The sequence below is a fragment of the Manis javanica genome, chromosome 16 (genome assembly GCF_040802235.1).
Source record: "Manis javanica isolate MJ-LG chromosome 16, MJ_LKY, whole genome shotgun sequence".
Classification (NCBI taxonomy): Eukaryota; Metazoa; Chordata; class Mammalia; order Pholidota; family Manidae; genus Manis; species Manis javanica.
In genome coordinates this window covers 21843066-21864503 of record NC_133171.1, presented here as the reverse complement: position 1 = coordinate 21864503, position 21438 = coordinate 21843066, and the positions used below count along the sequence as shown (strand labels likewise).

Genomic DNA, 21438 nt, shown 5'->3' with positions numbered 1-21438 from the left:
TCCATAATAAGAATCAGTAATATACCAAAGTAAAGCATATTTCAGAAGAGGAGTACTTTCTTTCATTGCTAAAGCATTTTACTGCATCATTAACATTTGAGGATGTGTGTTATTTGCCAATCATCCAATACATAAAGCTACAGATTCTGAATATTTCTACCAAGTGTCTTTTTTTGATGTAAGAACTACATGCTTTTTTTTTTTGAGAGGGCATCTCTCATATTTATTGATCAAATTGTTGTTAACAACAATAAAATTCTGTATAGGGGAGTCAATGCTCAATGCACAATCATTAATCCATCTCAAGCCTAATTCTCGTCGAACTACATGCTTTTTAAACTTACAACTATAATGAGTGAGTTTTGATTTCTAAAAACACCAAGTCTGTTTGAAATGAAAACTGATCCTTTATATATATACTTTTATATATGTTCTTTATATATATATAAAGTTATTCATTTAAATCATTATTTAAGTTTGTCCATTTTACCAATTGTGTTGGGTGCAGTATTTTCCCCCATGAAGGGAAATCATCATTGATCTGTATAATATTGATATAAAATGCCAGGGTTTAAAAAAGCCAAATAGCAATTGTAATCTCAGCAGTAGTATATGATCACAGGAAATGTTTTAATGTGTTCTCTTCATTTGTGGACCACACCTTAATGATAGGGATGAAACAGTTGGATTCCACATGAACGTGACTTCCCTTGAACAGGTGGCACAGGGGGCCGAAGTGACGAGTCGCGACGCCTTAGCATGATGTGCAGACTATTTCAAGACCTACCCCCACGCAGACTTCAGGATGAAATGAACTGAATCTGAGCTCTTAGTATCAAGCTACAATTCTACTTTTTACTAGGGTCCTGATAAGCAAAGGTATCCAGTTACTTTAAAAAAATTAAACATCTTTACATCATGAGATTTTACTTTACACAAGGGCATACTGGCATTAACAAGTTGTGACACAATTATTCATGACACAAGAATATGAAAGATCTAAGAAAGCTATGTATACTTGACATAGAACACAAATTCCAGATAAGCTATATAATTCAATTAAATGGGAGATTCTAAAGTAAAAAGTCCCAATACTGTCGCAACTCTGCACTAAAGGTCACCTAAATGTTCTTAGGTCAGCTGATACTAGAAGAAAAGCAAGGGTACATGTATATGGGTGAATGTAGTAAACACTGTTTTTCATGTGAATCCTTCATAAGAGTGTATATCAATGATGCCTTTAAAAAAAGAAAGAAAGCAGGGACTCTCTTGTCCCCTCCAGGCGTGAGCCGGGAGCTCTATCCTTTCCCTGTATCTCTAAATAAAAGCCTGTCCCTTGCTCTCCCAAAGCAAAGGAGAGCCCAGGTTCACGAGGCCAGGGCACGGAGGCCATGTTCACTGCTGGCCTTGCGTCTGGGCCCAGCATCTGCTGCCGTGGCCTCCGTGGCCTCTAAGCATGCAGCTGTTGACTTTTCCAGAGCCACTAAAATGTCTTAAAGTTGGGAATGGCATCTTCAGTCCCAAGTAATTCCCGATCTGTGAGAATCTAAACAGCATTCTGAAAGTGGTGATGAGACTCATCTGATCATCGCTGGTTATTTTCAGCAGACTTTCTGGTAGAAACCTGTGATGGAAACTTTCTAAAAAAGATGATTTTTTAAAAATATGGAAGCAGAAACTTACAGAACCTTCAGTCTACCATGTATATTAATTAATCATGTCCTGGGAGTTTTAGAGGAAAAAGAGAACAAAATTACGTATTAAGCAATTCAATTGGACCTGGGTATATACAGTTCACTTTTTTGTTTTTGACCCATGTATTTGAAAAAAAATACTTGGGACACAACTAGTATTCTATTTTAAGAACAGGAAAAACACATGAATCCCTCAGCTATAAGTTGCCAGCTATTTGGAGATACCTCATCTATTCTATAGTAGCTTTTGAGGGGGAAAAAAGATATATATATATATATGATTAAGATAATTTATTTTAACTTGCCAATAATATCATTCTTTTACCCACATAATTACATATATTTTTTTCTTTCAGCAGCAAATCAGAATTTAGGAGTAAATCTTGTGCATGTTTGATGTCTAAAGAGTCTGCATTATGTTAATCTATTTTAAATTATGGTTAATATGATGGCAACTCACTGCATTTCATAGTTGATGCTCAAACCTCGGCCTCTGACATCTTAAGGCTTGACAGAAGTTCTAGGCACATTGAGGAAAAGCAGTGTTTTTCCTGCACTTTCTATTTGGGTAAAATCACCAGGTTTTTTGTAAATTAAAAATTAACTTTTCTTAAAAGCCAGCTGGGAGGTCTTTACAAATAGGTGTTCAATGCTTTCGTGAAAGGCTTTCATTTTACATAAACAAGAGCCCCACTTAATGTAAAATTCAACAGCAAATAAAGTTGAACAGATTCCTTCTAAATAAAGATTTGCACATGCACAGTGTACTCTTACCTTGCACCCCAACGGCAGGCAGGTTTTTAAGAAAATATCACTAAACTACAATCCAACTCCAGACACATCAGACGTGAGAAGACCGGGACTGTGTTCTTCTGCTTTGTGTGTCGGTCCGCGGCCTCCAGCCCACGTGACCGCGCTTGGGCCGTTAGCTATGGCAGCACATGAAAGAGGTGAAGACTTCGTCAAAGGCCAAGAGAGCGTCAGCTGGGGCAGCGCCGGGGGCTGCTCCAGGACTGCGTGCGATGCCTGGGCCCCTGAAGGACGCTTGAATGTCCCCAGGCAGGGCTCCGCATCTTCCCTGCCCAGGCGTTTTTTCTGCTGCCAACTTGGTGTTTTTACTCTCTGCTGCGCTGTCTCACCTGACCTGCTCAGCTCAGCATCCCCCGGACAGACCCCAGCATGCCCACGTAAACCTAGTTGTTGCAGGTGTTACTTGGATTGGAGAGGACCAATTTTATCACATTAAGTCAAAAGAAGGATTGAACTGACTCATGTAATCCAAGGAAGGACTGAACAACCACATCATAAGCACGTGAGGAATCACTGAGTCTCAGAAAACTTGGGGAACAGGAACTGAGGCCCTGGACCAATGTTGACTGCGTGGATGAAAAGGGCATTTTCTAGATCAGATACTTCCAGACATGCCCTGTGTAGCAAAAAATGAAGTTCACACATTGCTTGTAATTTGCCAAGAATTTGTGATGCTCAAGGTGGGAAAATCTGGTATACAAGTCCTGTGATTATGTTCCATAAAAAAAGGATCACAGTACTTGGTCATTGGCATATTCTGAAATTTTGCTCTCCACTACCAATGTTTAAAGGTTAGAAAAGTCATTAAACTTGAAAAAGTTACATTGATATTAAAATATTTTTTTCTAAATTCCAGTGGTCACTTGCTCAATCTTCTGTTTCAAAGACCACAAATAAAAAGCACAAATTTCTAAGGCTTTTCATATTTTTGTCTGTAGTCTGTTAGTATTTTGAGACTGATTATATAATCTGAGGAAGGGTGAAAGTGTCCCAGTGAATGTTTCCTGATTTCCTAACTTTGTTAATTAATCCCTAAAAACAGAGGAGAAGGGGATGCTGCTCCAGGTACAAGAATAAAACCAAACAAGTGACGAGGAAAGGATGCATTGTTTTCAGGAAGAATAAACTGGAGGTGTGGGAACGCAAGAGAAAAGGGAAGTTATTTGGGAATAAATTTAAAGTCAGGTGTATCCAAATCATCAGAACAAAGATCGGAAAATTAAAGTTTATAGAGTTCATTACACCTTAACCGTAATATTCACATCAACCCTATTATTCTCCCTGTTGGGCCACACGGCTGCCAGGGCAGAGCTGGAGTCTGAGTCCAAGTGCTCTGGCAACATAGGAACGTTCTCCCCTTCACCCAGCCTCTCACTCAGCTGCTTCTGTGCCTGAAACCAAGCGGGCTTCCCACATGCTTGGAACCAGAAGTCCTGCCTCCAGCACCCGTGGCTCAGCGACCTCAGGCAAGTGACTTCACCCCATTGGCACTTGACTCGGCTAGGCAGTGAGAATTGGGACATCCTTATCTATCACTGAGTTGTTGGAATTTCAAATAAGACAGTGCTTTGTGACAACCTTCCTGCATGGAAGGGGTTGTTATAATTAAAACGCACCAACAAAAAGTCTGATGAGATGATTTCCCAGCCACTAGTTATTATCTTTAATAAGGCTCACAGTAACAATAGTTGGAAATAATTTCTCTCGCAATTTGGCACACATTGGGCCATCGTGGAGTTAGTATTGCATCCAGTTTATGTCTCCTCACCTCGAGGATGCTCTAAAGTAGAGAAGTTCAAAGTAGTTTAATAATATGATTAAAGTGGTGAATAAATAAGACCCATGAGAACAAGTGAAAGGAGTTGAAATTAATTAGTCTGGAGACAATAATTGCCTCCTAATACATGAAACATTATCATAAGAAAAATGTAGACCAACTTTATCCATCTCTGAGAAATGACTTGAAAGTAACTGTGAAAATACAGTACAGAAATAGAAAGAATTTACCAATAGGCTGTTCAGGGTGTTATCAGAAGACGTGCAGTCTCCTTTGCTGACGACTATTCCAAAGACAAGCAGACACAAATCAAGTTTGTGTGGTCAAGGAGCAGGTTTACTTACAAACCAGGGCATTAGGAAAGCTAAATTTTTTAGCTCTTTCAGTTCTCAAGAACTCTATTAACCACTCTTGACAAAATAGGTAGATAGAAAATATTTCTATTCATCCTTGTCCAAATACTCAGACTACATGAATCTGTTACCATCCTAGAATGTCCTATATACTTAAGGTTTTTTTTTAGAGGGTGGGAGAAAGGTAGAAGTCGAGTTAATCTGAGTGTTTCATGGCACAGCATCCCGACTGACCTGACCAAGGCAAAAACCATCTTAAATGTGCTTCCTCCGATCATGATGCTCCTCACCACCTCCACCCTCCTTGCCCAACAGGTTCCTGCTCTAGTGTGTTTAGTGGAATGGAAATATGTAGCATTTTGCATGCATCTGTTTTTAATTCACATAAATGGATTTCATTCATTGTCTCCCACTTTCACCAGGCCATGTTGTTTCTGACTTCCACGTCACAGTCAGTGGCTTCCACAGCCTGTCCTTCCTCCAGAGGTGGGAGTTTCCAATTCCTTGCTTCCATGATGTTGCAGAAAACATATTCCCCTACACGCTTTTTGTTAGGTTTATCCCTCTTCCTTTTTTTGAGGAATGTGATTAGATAATCACGCATAATTGGTACATGTGCAATTTCTTTGCCAGATCATTCAAACGGCTGCATCCAGGTATAAAGGAGTTTGCGTCCCCGTCAGCATTGGGCATTGCAGACCCGGGCAGGTTCCCCTCTGCTGGGTGTACATGTGTATCTCATTGTTGACTTCTCTACTCACTGAGATAATAAACTCTCCATTTGTTCATATATTTCTCCATCTTTCTAGGAGTTCCATCTTCTTGATTCCAGGAGTTCCCTCTATAGGACAGCCATTATTCCTTTATCTATTTTTTATGTCCATTCCATTCATCTGTTTATTACAGCTGTCATAGGGACTGAGATTGCAGTGTTAATTTGGGGATTGTTGACACCTTTACACTGTCAAGTCACTCCATCTCTATGTAGATCTCCATTTAGTCAGATCTTTATTTTTCAGATCTTCTTTCATGTCATTTAAAAGAGTTTTAAATTTTCTCTCTAGAGGACTAAGGCCTTCATGATATCTCATGTGCTATGTAGTTCCCTCTGCAAACTGGCATTAACTTAATGTACACATTCAATAGTAGCCCTGCTTATGCCCTTTATGTCTGTAGTGTTTATAAACTCAAGACAAGGTCTGTTTAACTTCATCTGTGCAGTGACCACACAGCTCCATGTAAAAACAGATATTGTTATGTACTTTTGATTAAAAGATTCCTTATTTTTTCTCTTAAAATAGATCAAACAGAATGATCAATTCTAACAATTATTTCCAGAATAAAGAGTTGCTGAATCAATAATAATAGACTCAAGTAGTAAAATAATCCAGTCCCTCATATATAAAATTGTTATTGACGTCCTACTATGTGTGCAGTATGGTCTGTGGACACTTCTGATCCTGAGACCCTCTCAGGAAGTCAGTGAGTTAACAGTTATATTCATAACACTTCTAAGGTGTTACTTGCTTTGTTCACACTGTTGACATTTGCACTAAAGGTGCAAAAGCAGAAGTGGGTAAAACTGCCGGTGTCTTGGCATGAATTCAGGCAGAGGCGGCAAAACACACTGGTAGTCATGGTGCTCTTCACACATGCACTCAGAGTAACAACAGACGAAACACCGATTTTATTTATTAAGACTCTCCTTGCTGCGGCAATAAAATTACTAGTTTTATTACACCTAACCCTTGCATGTCTTTTTAGTATTTTTGTGATAAAACGGAAAGTACGCGTACTGAAGCACAAGGGCCTTTAAACAGAGCCATGCGTTGATTGTACATTGGCCGAGGTGACCCACCGGCCGCGCAACCTCATCGCCACGTCCTGGGGCCCTCGACGCCTCTCCATCACTGCCTCGCGAAGCCCCAAACCTCCACGGATGGCTCTTCTGCTCCTGAGCAACGACGCGTGGACGGAGAGCTGCCCCGTGCCCCAGCTGACCCATCCCTGTCCACGACCTCAGCCTTCCGGTGGGCCTGGCCCTGCCGTGGGGCCCCACGGTGCCCTCCTGGTGACTCGGCACCCCACTCTCCTGGGTGACCATTTCACGTGTTTTCTCAGCCGGTAAGGACCCTGCGTTCCTTCAATGACAAGTGAGCTTCCACGCCCCTGGCCGCGCGCGCCGGCCTCCTGCGGATGCAGCCTCTGCTCTCCCCCAGCCGCCGTGGACGGGCTGCCGGCCTCCTGTCCGGAGCCGCCACCCCCGCCTGGACTCTGGTCCCCGCTCGCCTGCCCAATGGCGCCCTTGCTCCGACAGGCACCCCCTGAGTTTCCCGAGCCCTCGGTCAGTGTCCGCGGTCCTCGAGTTAAGCTTCGCTCCCTCCATGCCCTGGAACCGCCTTGTCGAGGCCATCAGCGGCCCCCACGTTGTTGACCTAACGACCATTCTTCAGACGTCCTCTTACTCAGACCCTGGGCAGCACTGGACGGTCACTCGCTCCCTTCCTGAAACGCGTCCCCTTCCCCGCAGGCACCACCCTCTCCTCCTCTGTCTCGCTGGCCCCTCGCCCCCCAGTCTTCTCAGCACGTTCTCCCCCATCTTCCCGGCCAGTATTACCCGAAGCCCCCAGACCTCAGTCCCTGGAGCTCCCGCCTTTCCCCCCTCGCGCTCCCGTGTGGATCTGATGGGGCTGGGGTCCCCTGGGGCCCTTGCCCCTCGCAGCTCCATGTGCCCGGAAGGCTGTCCTCGGAGGGTCAGCGCTGCGTGCTCGGCCTCCCCACGGCCTCCAGGCCTCCGCGCGGACGTCCTTCCATCCTGGGACACCCCTTGACCCCGCACCCTTCTGCTTCTGGGTGAGGGGGGCTTGAGCACCGGCATTTCTCTCGGCACTCTACTCAAGCTCGAGGGAACGACAGTTACTGAGCGCACTTTAGGTCCAGGAACTCGCAAAGACAAAGAGCAAAAAAAGAGAGATGAATCACGGAATGTCGGGCCCTGGAAAGAAGACATAACAGAGAACACATGCCAATTCTCATTCCTTTACTTAGCTTTGTTTTTCTCAGTAGCACTAAACCTAGATACATGTAAATAAATAAAAATATAAGATATATGTTTACTCAAAAAATTTTTGTTTTCCCCACGCTTCCTGGACGCTTCCAGAACGTAAGCTGCGTGACAGCGGCCCTCTCAGTCTGGCCACTGGTGTGTGCCTAGGCTGTGAGATCACAGGCTTGTTCAGAGCAAATTTTTGACTGAACCGCTGGGCAGCACACGTTTTGGGGAGGGAGTAGGGCTATGGCATCAGCTTCTGACTGGGACGCTAAATCCGAAATGTCTATTGGTTATTCAGGTGAAGACACCAAGTGGGAGTCTGGATGTTCAGAGCTGAACACAGGGCTTGGGGTGAACACGTGAACTTGGGAGTCCTCAGGACCAGGTGAGGGCCCCTGGGGGGGTGCGGACACAGAAAGAGGAAAATGCCAAGCTCGGAGCCCTGAAGGACCCCCTTACCTAGAAGCCAGACAGCGGGACGTCTTCACAGAGTATGACCTGTAAGAAGAAGAAAAATAGTTTAGATTGAGCAGTATGATTGTAGATATTCATTTACTTATAAATTATGAATATATATTATTGCCCAAATATATATATTATAAAATACACATAGATATTTAAAAAGCATGAGCTGAAGGTCTTCTGGTTAAAGAGGAAGTATTGACCACATGCACACCCCCAAGACACCACACTGACAATACGTGGATCTCTAAGCACAGGGTATAAACGCACAGGACAAAGAGAGCTCTATCATCAGAATATGGGAAGCTGGAAAGAGGAATGCTGAGTGGCAGCTGGCTCAGGCCCAGGAAAGCGGAAGCTGCCGTGGGGAAGCCAGAGCAGGGTTTGCGGCACAGAAACCTGTCCCCACCCCCACCAGAAAGCCGGAGGGGCTGGCGACCGGCACCCCTAGTGGGGAGGCTATGCCAGGCGATCTGTTTAAGAAGCGGCTGCACCCAGAGGCACCACCACCCTGCACTGCCAGGTGGCTGGCCCTCTGTGACAGCCGGAGGCTTATTTTCTGGAGAGGACTGAGCACAGAGTCCTGACAGAGCCCGCAAGCTTGAAGGGCAGAGTTCCACACGGAAAACAGGTACATTAGGTCAAGGTTAACATCGGGAAGCTTAAAGCTGAAATACCAAGGAGCTGCATGTGTTTCTTAGGGATATGGTGGCAAATAACAAAAAAAACATTACTTTGATGTGTAACAATGATTGCCAGTGGAATTCGCCAACATAAAGGGAAATTTAAAGAAATGGAGGTTGTAATTCTCTGTATTTCTTAGAGCCATTCAAATATTTATTTCTATTTCTTTTAAAGTGCATGGATTGTTTGAACATTATCTTGGTACATGAATGCAAACTTCTTGACTAATTGCATCCGTTGCATTCTGGACTGGAAGTGGGCAGGAGCTGATCTCTTCTGCTGTATGAACTAGTGACCGAGAGGCGGCTCTGAGTACCACATCACCAAAACTTATTTGCACATTTCACATGATGTATTTGTATAGCTAAAGAAATAACACTTGGAGACACAATAATAATATCTTGGTTTTACAGTATTACATCTTGATGTTTATATACCCTGGTATTCAGCATATTCTCTATGTCAGTCACAATGAGACTGTCTCTGTTCTTAGAAGTCACTATGCTCTTTTTATTCTTGGCCTGCAGTGTCCTTTCCCTCTCTATCTGCCTGAAAGACTCCCACCCACCTTACACGACCATCTCAGCTGCAACCTCTTCTTTAAGGGCCCGACTCCCCTCAGCGGTCATTACTCCGTCACTTACGTAATACAGCACCTTGTTTGTACTTGGACTGCGGCAGCCCCTGCATTGCTTCATGATCATGTCTGCTGACTCCCTTAGCCTGGATACAATGTCTTACTTATATTTGTAGTCTACTAACCTACCACAGTGCTGGGCATGCAATAGTCATTCAATAAATGTTTAATTAGATATTTGAAAATGATTCTCTGTTATCTCATTTGGTTTTCCCAGATCCGGTCAGTCAGTAGGCCCAGTGGCTCTGCATGTCCATCACATCCGTCGCTTCTTGGCTGTGACACATACCATGCCAGTACCCCCTGCCAAGGTTTCGTGTTCTTGCTGTCCGTGGCTTGGACTATCAGCATCTTAACCTGATGTTGGTCCCTAATCTCACTCTCCTCCAATTAATACCATATTTGCCCATCAGAATGACTTAACCACAAAATTTACCGTGTTCTCTGTACCTTAAAACTTTTAAGGTGGCAACATACACTTATGATAGAGAAAGAGTATATTTATCCTCCTGCTTTAAACAATCAGAAACCGGACAAAGCAATCTTTAGACTTCAGACAGCAGGCGGTGCAGAGTCCTGGCCCCTCAGAGGAGGGAGACCAATAGAGGAGCCCTCAGTCTGGCCTCGCCTGCTGTCTGGGACATTTCCGGGCCTGACAGAGAGAGGCAGGACCGCAACAAAGCCTGGCAGGCTGGCTGGTGGAAGAGGCAGATTCAGAGTTCGGAGAGGAGGGTAGGTAGGACTTGTGAAGCGAAACTCTGAAGTGAGAGCCTTGGGGGTGCGGGGGTAGCTCCAGAGGCCCTTCAGGGCTCCCCACATCTCACGGGTGCATGCTGCTCTGAGCGCGCATGGAAGGGCCTGCCCGAGGCAGGGGACAAGCCCTCAGGAGGGAACCTGCTGAAGGGTCCTCCAGCCCATGCAGGCTGGCGACAGTCCGTCCCAACCAGCCGGGTGGTGCACCCGCCCTATGCCGGGCACTAAGGAGGGCCCTCTGAGGGGTGGCACCTCAGTGACGGGGACTGAGTCCTAGCAACAAGGCCCAGCACCTAACAACATGAAAATCAGTAACGTCAGCATCTGGTCGAATATTTCCAAGTATGCAAACAAGCAGGCAAATGCAGCCCATAACCAGGAGAAAAGTCCATCAGCATACAGACCGAGAGGTAAGAGAGGGAAGGGTCGGCAGGCAAGGGGTGGGAGTAGTGATTCTACATGCATTCCTTACGCTCAAGAAGGCAGCGGACAAGACGAGGGGGGCGGAAGCCACTGAAAAAGCTGAACTTCTACATACAAAACATACATGACCTGAAATGAAAAGTGACTGAATGAGATAATGGCATATGACATACCGCAGCAAAGAGATTAGTGAATTGGCGACACAGCAGTAGACACTATCCAAAATGAAATAAGATGAGAAAAATTTAAATAATCATAAGACTAATGAGCTGTGGGACAGTATCAAATAGTCTAATAACATATGTGCTATTGGACTATCAGAAAGGAAGGGCAATAGAAAAAAATTTTTAGAAAACAATGGCCACAATTTCTCCAAGTTTGATGAAAATTACATGCCATAGATCCACAAGAACCTCAATGAGCCTCAATCAGCATAAACATGAAGAAAAGCACATCAAGACACACCATAATCAAATCACTAAAAACCAGTGACTAAAATGAATATCGTAAGAGCACCCAGGGAGAGGGACCCTCTGTTCAGAGGGCTGAAGATGGACACGGCGGCAGACTCTTGGTCAGGAGGCACGCAGGCCAGGGGACAACGGAGGGGCGTCGGTACAGAAATGAAACCACAACCAAAAATCGTTTGACCAGAAAAAATGTTTTAATAAAGAAGAAAACTTCTGCTTTTCCTTAAGATGTGGAAAATTAGAAAGAGTGCTGTTTCTACGATAACAATGAGAAAAAGTTTGTAACAGTAAGTTTTCCTGAACCCATCAGAGAGATAAGATTACTGGGCAGCCATGAGGTGTGGAATTCAGACAGACACACCTCTCCAGGGAGGGGGAATGTGAGAACCGGTTCATCTGTGACGTAGAGGGGAAAAAACGGTACACACCATAAAAGCATGTCAGAGGAATACAGCCAAAAATGTAAGAAAGTGGCTAGAAAGGCTGAGTGTGGGCTCACATGAGTGTGTGGGTGTCTGGGGCCACACACACACAAGGGGGTCGGCGCCTCCTGGCAGCCCCTCCTCCCTGGTGCTCACAGTGAAGACGTGGGCAGGACCAGGGCCAGGAAGAGCTTCCTTCAGCGGTGTGGGGCCCCTGGAAGGGATTGTTTGCTGCTGTGGGAAAGACACACAGCACCTCCTGGAACCCCTACCCCTGTGAGATAAAGCCTTAGGTCACGGAGCTGGAAGCGACCACCCCAGCTGCTCCCAGGACACGGGAAGGACCACCGTGACTGCTGCATGGGTGAAAGAGAAATGCCCTGTACTCCCAAGAGCGAGGCAAGCACCAGTCCTAGACACAGATGCTGTGTCAGTCAGTACCGTTAGAGGACCGATACTGGGGGCCGTGCTGGGGGTGGGTGTCCTGAGCCCCCTGAACAGCTAGGGTATTAGGCAGAACTCGGCTGTTAAGGGGGGGAGGCACGGGGTCATGACAAGGCCCACCACAGACCCAGACTCAGAGCATAACTCAGACCGAGCACTAGGACGACAGAGAAACTCACCCCTCTCCCCAGATAGCAGGCACTGAAGAAGCGGCATCTTGGGCTGGGCTGGGGAAGAGGCAAGATGCGGAGAAAGGCCTCCAGGGGGCACAGGCGGGCAGGGAAGGCGGAAAGCTGAGGGCACAATGGGAGCACGGGAAAGAGCATTCAGCAAATAGTCCCCAACCCTCATCAAATGCCAAGGCTATGCCTACCTATTAGGAAACTTAGATAAAACAGACAAAATCCTTGAAAGACACAAAGTAGCACGGCTTACTCAAGAAGAAAGAAATAACTGTAATAATCAGTGTTTACTAAAGAAAATGAATTTATAGTTAAAAATCTACACATAAAGAAAACTGCAGGCCCAGGTGACTTCACTAGCAAATTATACCAAGTGTTTAAATTTGAAATAATACAAACTCAATACAAATTCTTCCCCAAAATAGGAGCGGAGGGAACATTTACCACATCATTTTTTAAGGCTAACATTACTCTGGTAACAGAATGTGACAAAGACATAACAGAGGGACAAACATAGACCACTACGTCTCCAAGACATGCAAGCAAAAGTCCTTATCACAATATTAGCAAATCACATATTTTATATATATATATATATATATATATATACATATATATATATGCATACACACACACACAATTTTATATATAAAACACACAGTTGACACTTGATCAACATCAGGGTTGGGGTGCCAAGCCCACCACAATTGAAAATTGGGTATAACCTTTGACCACCCCCAGATTTAACCACTAATGGCCTTCTGTTGACCAGAAGCCTTACTGACATGAACAGTTGGTTAACGCCCATTTTTAATGTTACATGTATTACCTACTGTATTCTTGTAATAAAGTAAGCTAGAGAAAAGAAAATGGTTTCTCAAATTGTCAAAAATTTCCACAAAGTTTTCCAAAACATTTACTGAGAAACAGTTGTGTATAAGTGGACCTACACAGCTCAAAGCTGTGTTATTCAAGGGCCAACTGTATATGTATACATAAAACAATGCATCAGGACCAAATGTAGTTTTTCTTGAGAACGCAAGGTTGGCTAAACATTAGAAAGTTAATCAGTATAATTCACAGTATTAAGAAGCAAAGAAATGATACAGCTTTCTCCATAGATAAAGACAAAAGTGTTTGACAAAATTAAACACCCAGGCATAATAAAAATTCCTGGAAAACTAGGAATTAAAGAAAGCTTCCTCAATCTGATAAAGGACAGCTACAAAAAAACACATAGCTGACATAATGCTTTATGGTGAAGGCTGCATGCTTTTCCCCTAAGTTTGGGAGGAAGGGGATGATATCTATTCTTATTGCTCCTTTTCAACATCCATACGGCTCAGAAGTTCCACTCCTAGAGATTTACACGAGAGAAACAACACACGTCTTCATAAAGACTTCATAAAGCACAGGAATATTTGTAGAAACCTTATTCATAATAGTTTCAAACTGGAAATAATAAAAATGCCATCAGTTTATGAAAGAATGAGCATACGGTGGCATATCCACCCGAGGGCCACCGCTCCACAACAGGAACAACACGACATCCTGACACACGAAGCGGCGTCGGTGGTTCTGTGAAGCATCAGTCAGTGAGGGAAGTCACACACACAAGGCCATCTGGAATTCTTCCACCGCAGGAAACTCTAGAAAAGACAATCCGTAGGATCAGCAGCGTGATCCGCATTTTCCAGGGGTCGGGGAAGGGATGGGCCGCAAGACAGTGGCTTTTCACGGCACGCGGAGTTCTGTGGCACGACTGCAGTGGCAGCGACGCTATCGTGTCCATCCGCTTACATTCAGTGAATTTTATTTATGTAAGTTGTACTGCAATAAAACCAGCAACAAATGTTCAACAGGAAAAATAGACATTTAGGGACTTTAGGTTGTCCATGGTCCAGTTTGCTGAGCCACAGGAGCCACCCGAGGGGGTAAGAGAAGGGCTGTCCCACGGCCGCGGGCGGAACAAAGAGAAAGTGAGGGGCGGTTTCTGAAGTGCAGGTAGAGGAGCTGCAAAAGGAATGAACCGACGGCCTGGGAAGGGGCGACTGAGGCTGCGGAGACGGGCTCCTGCGCGTGGAGCTCGTCGGTGGTCCTTGAGCTGAGCCTTGCCCACCTTTCCATCCACCTTGCTTCTCTCTCTTTCTCTGTCGGGTCTCTCGGGTTCCTTTCTGCCTTCTCACAGTCTGTGCGGGGCACGGGCCCTTTCCGGCTCAGAACCCTCTCTAGGCCATCCATTTCTGCGTGTTCCGTCACCACCCCAGTGACGGCAAAGCCAGGAGAGGCCACCCAGGTAGTTTCTTTTCTGCACACCGACAGCGTTCTAGGGCAGCGAGACTAGCTACCTGAACAGGGTCTGGGAACAGAGAGAGGAAGAGGGGGCATTTATGGGAAAAGGCAAAGATGGGCAAACGTGAGCAAGAGGAACATTTGTTGGTATTTCAAAATTTCCTTTCAGACTTAGCACTATGCTTGCCTAGCACCCTGTATTTATTTTCTGAAGCATAAAACACACTTGTGACATGTAACATCTGTCTCCTGGGCTAACCTGTTATCTCTTCAAGGATCTGTTTTCTAGAATCCCCAAGCAGGGTATGTTACTTAGTAATCACCCAATAAATATTGTTTGCCTAACTAATTCGTGCCTTAGCTCAACTGATTGTTTGAAGTATTTTAACTGTGTTACCTACTTACTCCCAGGAATGAGTATGAAAATGTGATTATGATTACCAGGGAATTTCTAACCAGGACAAACAGTTGTCAGCCTGTAGGACGAGTAGCATGTGCCTATGTATGGTTTAGGGGTGTATTAGACCTGCAGAAAACGGGTTAGTTGCTGCAAGAACTTTCACCTAAGTCCCCAGCTGCTTCCCTGCTGCGGCTTCTGCCCTCCTGCTGGCCTGAGGGACGTGCATTCAGAGCTGGTCGCAAGCCGGCATTCAGCTCTCCCAGTGACACCAAGATTTTAGAGCAGGTGATCTCAACAATGGAAATGAATACCGTTCTGACTGTATTAACAAGTAGTCACAATACGGAAGCAAAAACCTCATCTCCTCCTTCCTGGTCATAAATAAGACACCCTGTTGCAAATACCCCAAAACCACTGTATGTTGAAAGAAAAAGAAATGGTAAGTGTGGAAAAGCCCACAGATAAGTGTCTAGGAACGGTCCATGATTTGCGGGTGGCAGGGCTCATGGGGGTGGGGCAGGAAGGACTGAGGGTCACCTGAGTTCTGGGGTCTAGTCACTGCAGTGCCTGAGCTGTGTCCCCCTCATGGAAAGCTGCCTGCCCGCAGCTGCTGGTCCAGGGCGAGGCCACCGCCGCATCTGGGCACCAGAGGGAGCAGGGCGATGCTCCTGAGGGACCTTCCCTCGCCTTTCATTCCGCTGAACTCAGTGAACAAAAGTCTCCTGAAAACAGATGTCCTACCAAGCCAGGCTATTCACTTACACCGAGAGTCTCACTGCAGATTCCCCGCCATTCCCAATCAAGCCTTTCCTGGAATACGCGCCTGGACGCAGTCCTGAACTGTCATGTCTGTATAAACGCTAGCCTGCAATTAGTTCCTAATGGTTTTACTAACTCAACAGTCATTCACTCAACATGAGTTTCTAAACACCTTCTGCAGCCCAGGTATTGCTCTGCTTTTTGTCACTGTCCTCATGGATTGTAAAATACAGTGGGAGAAACATACCGTGATAGACAGACAAGTATGTACAAGAGGGGTCCTGATGTCAGCTGTGGCTCTGGGTGATCGTGATGTGTTAGTGTAGGTTTATCAGTTATAGGCAATGTGCCCCCCACAGGGGAGAGACTGATCAGGGGGAGGCTCTGCATGTGTGGGGCCAGGGGCCATACAGGAAATCTTTGTACCACCCTCCCAATTTTGCTATGAACTTAAAACTGCTCTAAGAAATTTAAATATGTATATATGTACATATGTATTTATGTAAAAGAATCATACATAAAAAATGAACAAGTAAACGATAAGATTACAAATGGCACTAGGTGCAATGAAGGAAATAATAGGGAACAAGAGAAGCCAAGTGAAGTGACTTATTTCAGGGAAAGTCTCTCTGGGTGATGCTTGAGTTGAAATCTGAAGAATGGGGAGCTAGCAGTGGGGTACGTGTATATGTGAGTCTGAATATTCTAGAGGAGAGATAGATATGAAGTCCAGGGGTAGGAAGGGCAACGCAGATGTGAGAGGCTGAGTGAAAGCCAGCAGACAAGACAGACAGGAGCTGAAGTCTGAGAGGCAGAGGCATGACCATGCAGGGCCGTACAAGACACAAGACAACCAGTCAGGATGGTGTTCTACTGACACGGGAAGCCACCGAGGATTTTCAGGACAGTACAATGATCCCTGCTGCGCACAGAAACGGTTATGGAGGTTAGAGCAAACAGGGCTGAGTCAGGACAGCCTCCTCCACTGCGGCCGGACTGTAAGAGTGAACGGAATAGGCTCTGCCCCTCACGGCCTGGCCCTGGGCACCGGGAAGGCACCCAGGGCATGCTTATTCAGAGAGCCAAAGCAATATTCACTCTGTGACACGATGAGCTTTCCTATCTTAGTAACACTTAAAACAGTAAGTAAACAATAGGTGTGTGCGTTAAAATGCCTCGCATCATGGAACAAACACCTGTTTTATTTTTACATCTAGAATTGTGAATAAAATGAAAACCACATTCACCCAGGCAAAAAAGATGAACAGAGAGAAGAGAGATGACAATTTCTTTCCTGTTGCCCATGATACTATTTCCTCCGACTCATTTTTCTGTGAATGTCTTTGGCTAATTTAAGGAACCTATTCTTAACTTCAGGAACCATATGTAGTTTCTAAATGTTATGCCCTTAGAAACAGCTTAGGGCTTTTTTTTTTGGCTGGGGATGGAGGTTACTCATACTTGATCTTTATAAAAAGTGTTATCTTAATAATGAATAATCTGAGTTGGAGCACATTTTGAATGTTTGATGGGGATAGTAAAACAGTTTACATCTCTTACTCATTAAAGCCATGGCATTCCACTCCTAATTGGGCATGCACAATATAATGTGGACTTTTACTCCATGATCACACAATTCGGAATAATGGGTCACTTGATTCAGCAATGATTTGATCTACATAAGTAGATCCACAGCGCTGGAAAGATCAGAAATACGTTTCATCTGTTTTTACATTTCTGCTTTGAGTATATTCACCAAGTCTAAAAAATAAAAGCAAAGTCTAAATCAGTTCTTTATACATTACAACCAAGTCACTTCCCTATTATTTCTATTTAACTTGCTTTAATAAAAAAAGTCTTCATGAGATGAAATGGCTTCATGGCCAAAATTATGCACAGATCAAAGATGTGGCCTCTCAGGCTCTCAGTGAACGTGGCTATTTGACAGTGGCTGACAGCACCATCCCCTGTGACAAGCTCAGCCTCCGGAGATCCCTACTCCTCCAAACAAACGTGCTGGTGCCCCCAAAACCTGCCAATCATGTCTTCAGAATGAAGCACCTTGGGCATAAATTTGTGAGAATGACATCCATCTGGTGTGGGCTGTATTCAGAAAGGTATATACTACAAAGAAAAAGTCTCCAAAAAATTAGGGATATGAAAATTGTGTTTAAGAGTAGTGTTTAAGTAATTATAAAATTACTTAGGAGTTTTATATTTTTAACTCTGTCAACGGCATTATTGTCTCTGGTAATTGTAATCCAAGATTGACGTATAGCTTTTTCATGACCAATTTTGGTTGTTAATATTATTTAGTTATTGATAGACCTAATTACATTCTTAGCCTATACTAATATATTAATAATGCTGCTGCTGCTGAATCGATCATTTGTAACATGTTTTGAATGATTACCACGTACAAGCACTGAGCCAAACACTTCCCTGGGACCATCTATTCTATCCTCAGCACAAACCCATGAGCCGGGCGTGACATCCCTTCTACTGGTGATTCAGAGGCTTTGTGCTCTTACCTAAGCAGCACTTCCTTGGAGAGGAAATTGGTTGGAATGTCCTGCTCTTCCAACCACTGGAAGAGACAGTCCAGTGTCCTCATCAGCTTCACACTCCCTTCAGAGATTCTGTCTCTTGGACAACCCAAGACTGTGTGCTAGGATCTGTGTTGGACCAGTAACAGGGTATTTCTGCTTTTCTTGACAGTTGAGAAAACTGAAGCTCAAAGTAAATGCATAACTCGTCAAAGTTGAAAATTGTAATTTTGGAGCCGGAGCCGAGTTTGATTATGACCCCACCGTTCACTAGCATGGCTATCTCTGCCCAATGTTTAAACCTCTCTGAGCATGTTTACCCTTAAATCATGCTGATAGTAATGCCTAGACTGTGGGGTCCTACTGTGAAGATTAAGTAAGAGCCTGTGTCAGTGCCTGCCACAGAGTAACTGGCCAATGATGGAAGCTTTCCTCCAGCTGGGATTTGCCAGCCTCACATAGAGAAGAGCTGGTGCCCACTTCTTGCCAGGCAGGCACAGACACCATCTAGGATGTGTTTTCCTTATTATATAAGAAGGGGATGTTCCATGAAGCCTGTCTTCACTATGGAAGAACTCTGGACCCCAATTTCCTCCTGGAAACAAATCTGGAATTTAATTTTGCCAAGGTGACAAGTAACTAACTGCAAGGTGTGATCATTAGGTATGTTGATTTATATGTTCTTTTCTTGACGCACCATAATCTCTTATAAGATAAAACAGCGAGAAGTTGACTTAACACTTTTTTTGTTTCAACTTAGTAAGAGATGGGTAAGTCGGTGAGACGGAAGAGCAGTCACTGAATGACTGGCAAATATTTGGTTCCTGTCTACCAGGGGAAGTAGATGAACAGGTGTATTCTTCCTGTAGAATGGAATTTGAAACAACAAATAGGCTGGGAAAGGCTTCTATGAATTTTAAAGAATTCCTCGATGTTAAAAAGAAAAATTCTCAGTTGCATGTTTTTACCTTTGGATTTTGAAGTGTTAAGATGTTTGCTCTTTTTCTTAGAAGAGAAAGAAAATGTTTGCAGGAGTTGAAATGTCAGAAACCATTCTTCATGCCTTCAAGGCCTGGATCAACAACTTCAGGATGGGAAGATCAAGAAGAAACAAAAGTAGAGTGGGGTGCCTGTCAGAATCCTGAACAGACGCTCCCTCGCTGGACCGCTCGTTCATGCCCGGCCACCCCGTGCGTTCTTCTTACTGAGTCTCTGCTCAGCACCTTGGCTACCCGGGCCCCCCTCGCTCGCTCTTTCCTGTCCTCCTAGTCACTGTCTGTTAGAGCCCGGCTTGCCCTCCACCCCCGGCTCCAGCTCCTGGGTTTGCGCTGGCCTGGGTTCCTCCAGGCTGACCTCCACTCCTCTCGGGCTCCAACTCCCATTCCAGGCAAACCCTTGCTGAGCGCTTGCGTGCTTAGTTCCCTCCCCTGACTGCCTCCGACCCACCCTGGAGGATGCACCAGGCACACGTATACAGCGTAATAATATAATAGCCACATAGGTAATATATATATATGAATATGTATATATACATAGATACATATATATATAACTTAATAATAGCTTTATATATATATATAAAACAATAATCAATAGTTTCCATTTTGGGAACTGGTGATTAGCCTAATATATGAAAGAATCGTAATTTTAAAAAAGCATTTTCTAATACAAGTCCAGTCCATCCTGGCTGAATTCTATGTGGTACAAAGATGAGTGAATGAAGAAAACAGTGCTCAATTTGGCCAGGATCTCCTTGTCTTTTGCTTATATTTTAGAACAAAAGGAAGATTCAGAGGATAATAATTTTTGTTTAATAATTCAAGCCAAGTAGAATATGACAATAAGTGAATAAGCATTATAGAAATGTCCAAAATTAATGGTTGAAACTATATCCTAATATTTTAGTTTTATTCATAGCTAAGTCTTATCCGACTTCAAATTTAAATTGAAATAACCAATAATTATAAAATTCCTCATAACATTTAAAAACCCTTTCCTTAAACATAGTTAGCTTTATTGTTATTATCAGTCAACTCTTTTCCAGCATTAATCTTATATATTGGAGGCGACATACTCATTTATAACATGTATTCTTTAAAGTGAAAATCCCTTCTACATTACTGATGCTATAAACCTTATCAACAGTCATGGGAGACATGCCAGAGCACCCTGGCCTTACTGCAAGCACTGTTCATAAATATTGAGACATACTTTAGCTCCTGTAAATGCCTAATATGTGTTTTGTGTCATGCTATGTTTAATGTTGCTTACATAATGCATTACACTATTAGTAACTCTTTACCCCATGCTACTTCTGCTACCAACTAATTTTTTTTAATTATGTTTTCTTTTAAAGAAGATAAAACAAATTTCTGACATAAATAATCTAAAAAACTGTAACATCCACCCTTCCCTACCAGTTTTCAGAAATTTCCCTGTTTACTGACTTATTCAGCCATTTATTCACCAAATATTTTCCAAGAGCCTTTTATGTGCCAGGCAGTACTATGCAGCGTGCTCGAGCATGTGCATAAATACAAGATGACTATTCTCCGAATGATCTCATAGTTTAGATGGAAGGTCAAGAGATCATGCAAATAGTTACAATACAGAATGATATGGGCTGAAACAGTTACTTACAAGTTGCAGGAAAAAAGCCTTCTTTCTAATCGCACTTATGGAGGGCTACACAGAGAGCATAACATTTGGGCTGGCTTTGAAGAATGAGCACAGATGTTGCAGAGGTAAGGCATGTAGAACGCATGTTTCAGGAGGAAGCATCTGTATGCACGGAAGCTAGAACTGTGTAAGGAGAGCGTCTGAACCCATGAGGCGGCGCAGCACAGCGGGGCTGCGGGGGATGTATGCCAGGGAAGGGATGTCAGCAGAGTGTGGGAGGGCACTTTTTAAGATGGTTTTGACTTGGCACTATTTGTGATAGAGGCCAAAGATTCAGCAGAAGGAGAAGAGATGGATGATACAAAGCAAAAGAAGCAATTCTACGTGGCCCTCAAATCTGTTTTGTATTATTCCTTCCCACATACAATGAAAACTCCATTTCTGGCTTCCTTGCTATTAGGCGAGGCCATATGATTAGGCCAATAAATTGTGAGCAAAACTTTAAAGTGTTACTTCTGGGTGGGAGTAGTGAAAAGCTCTTTCATTATTTTCCAGTGCTTGGTTATTTCCAGTGTCCAGAGGGAACCACATGATTATAGCTGCCTGAGTTCATGAGTCACCATAACAAAGACAATTGCCCTGGACAGTTGCCTGGAATT

At 44.0% G+C, this 21438-nt stretch overlaps 1 long non-coding RNA gene across 2 annotated transcripts; it reads right to left on the bottom strand.

Moving 5' to 3' along the window:
* Positions 1 to 11290: 11290 nt before the first annotated feature.
* Positions 11291 to 19564, bottom strand: LOC108385560 (uncharacterized). Of its 2 annotated transcripts, XR_001850336.3 has the most exons (3): positions 17175 to 19564; positions 14295 to 14522; positions 11291 to 13812 (listed from the first exon to the last, which is right to left on the bottom strand). It is a non-coding gene; the product is annotated as an uncharacterized lncRNA (long non-coding RNA). The 2 variants fall into 2 exon arrangements; XR_012126241.1 differs by having other exon boundaries at positions 11291 to 14522.
* Positions 19565 to 21438: the final 1874 nt, after the last annotated feature.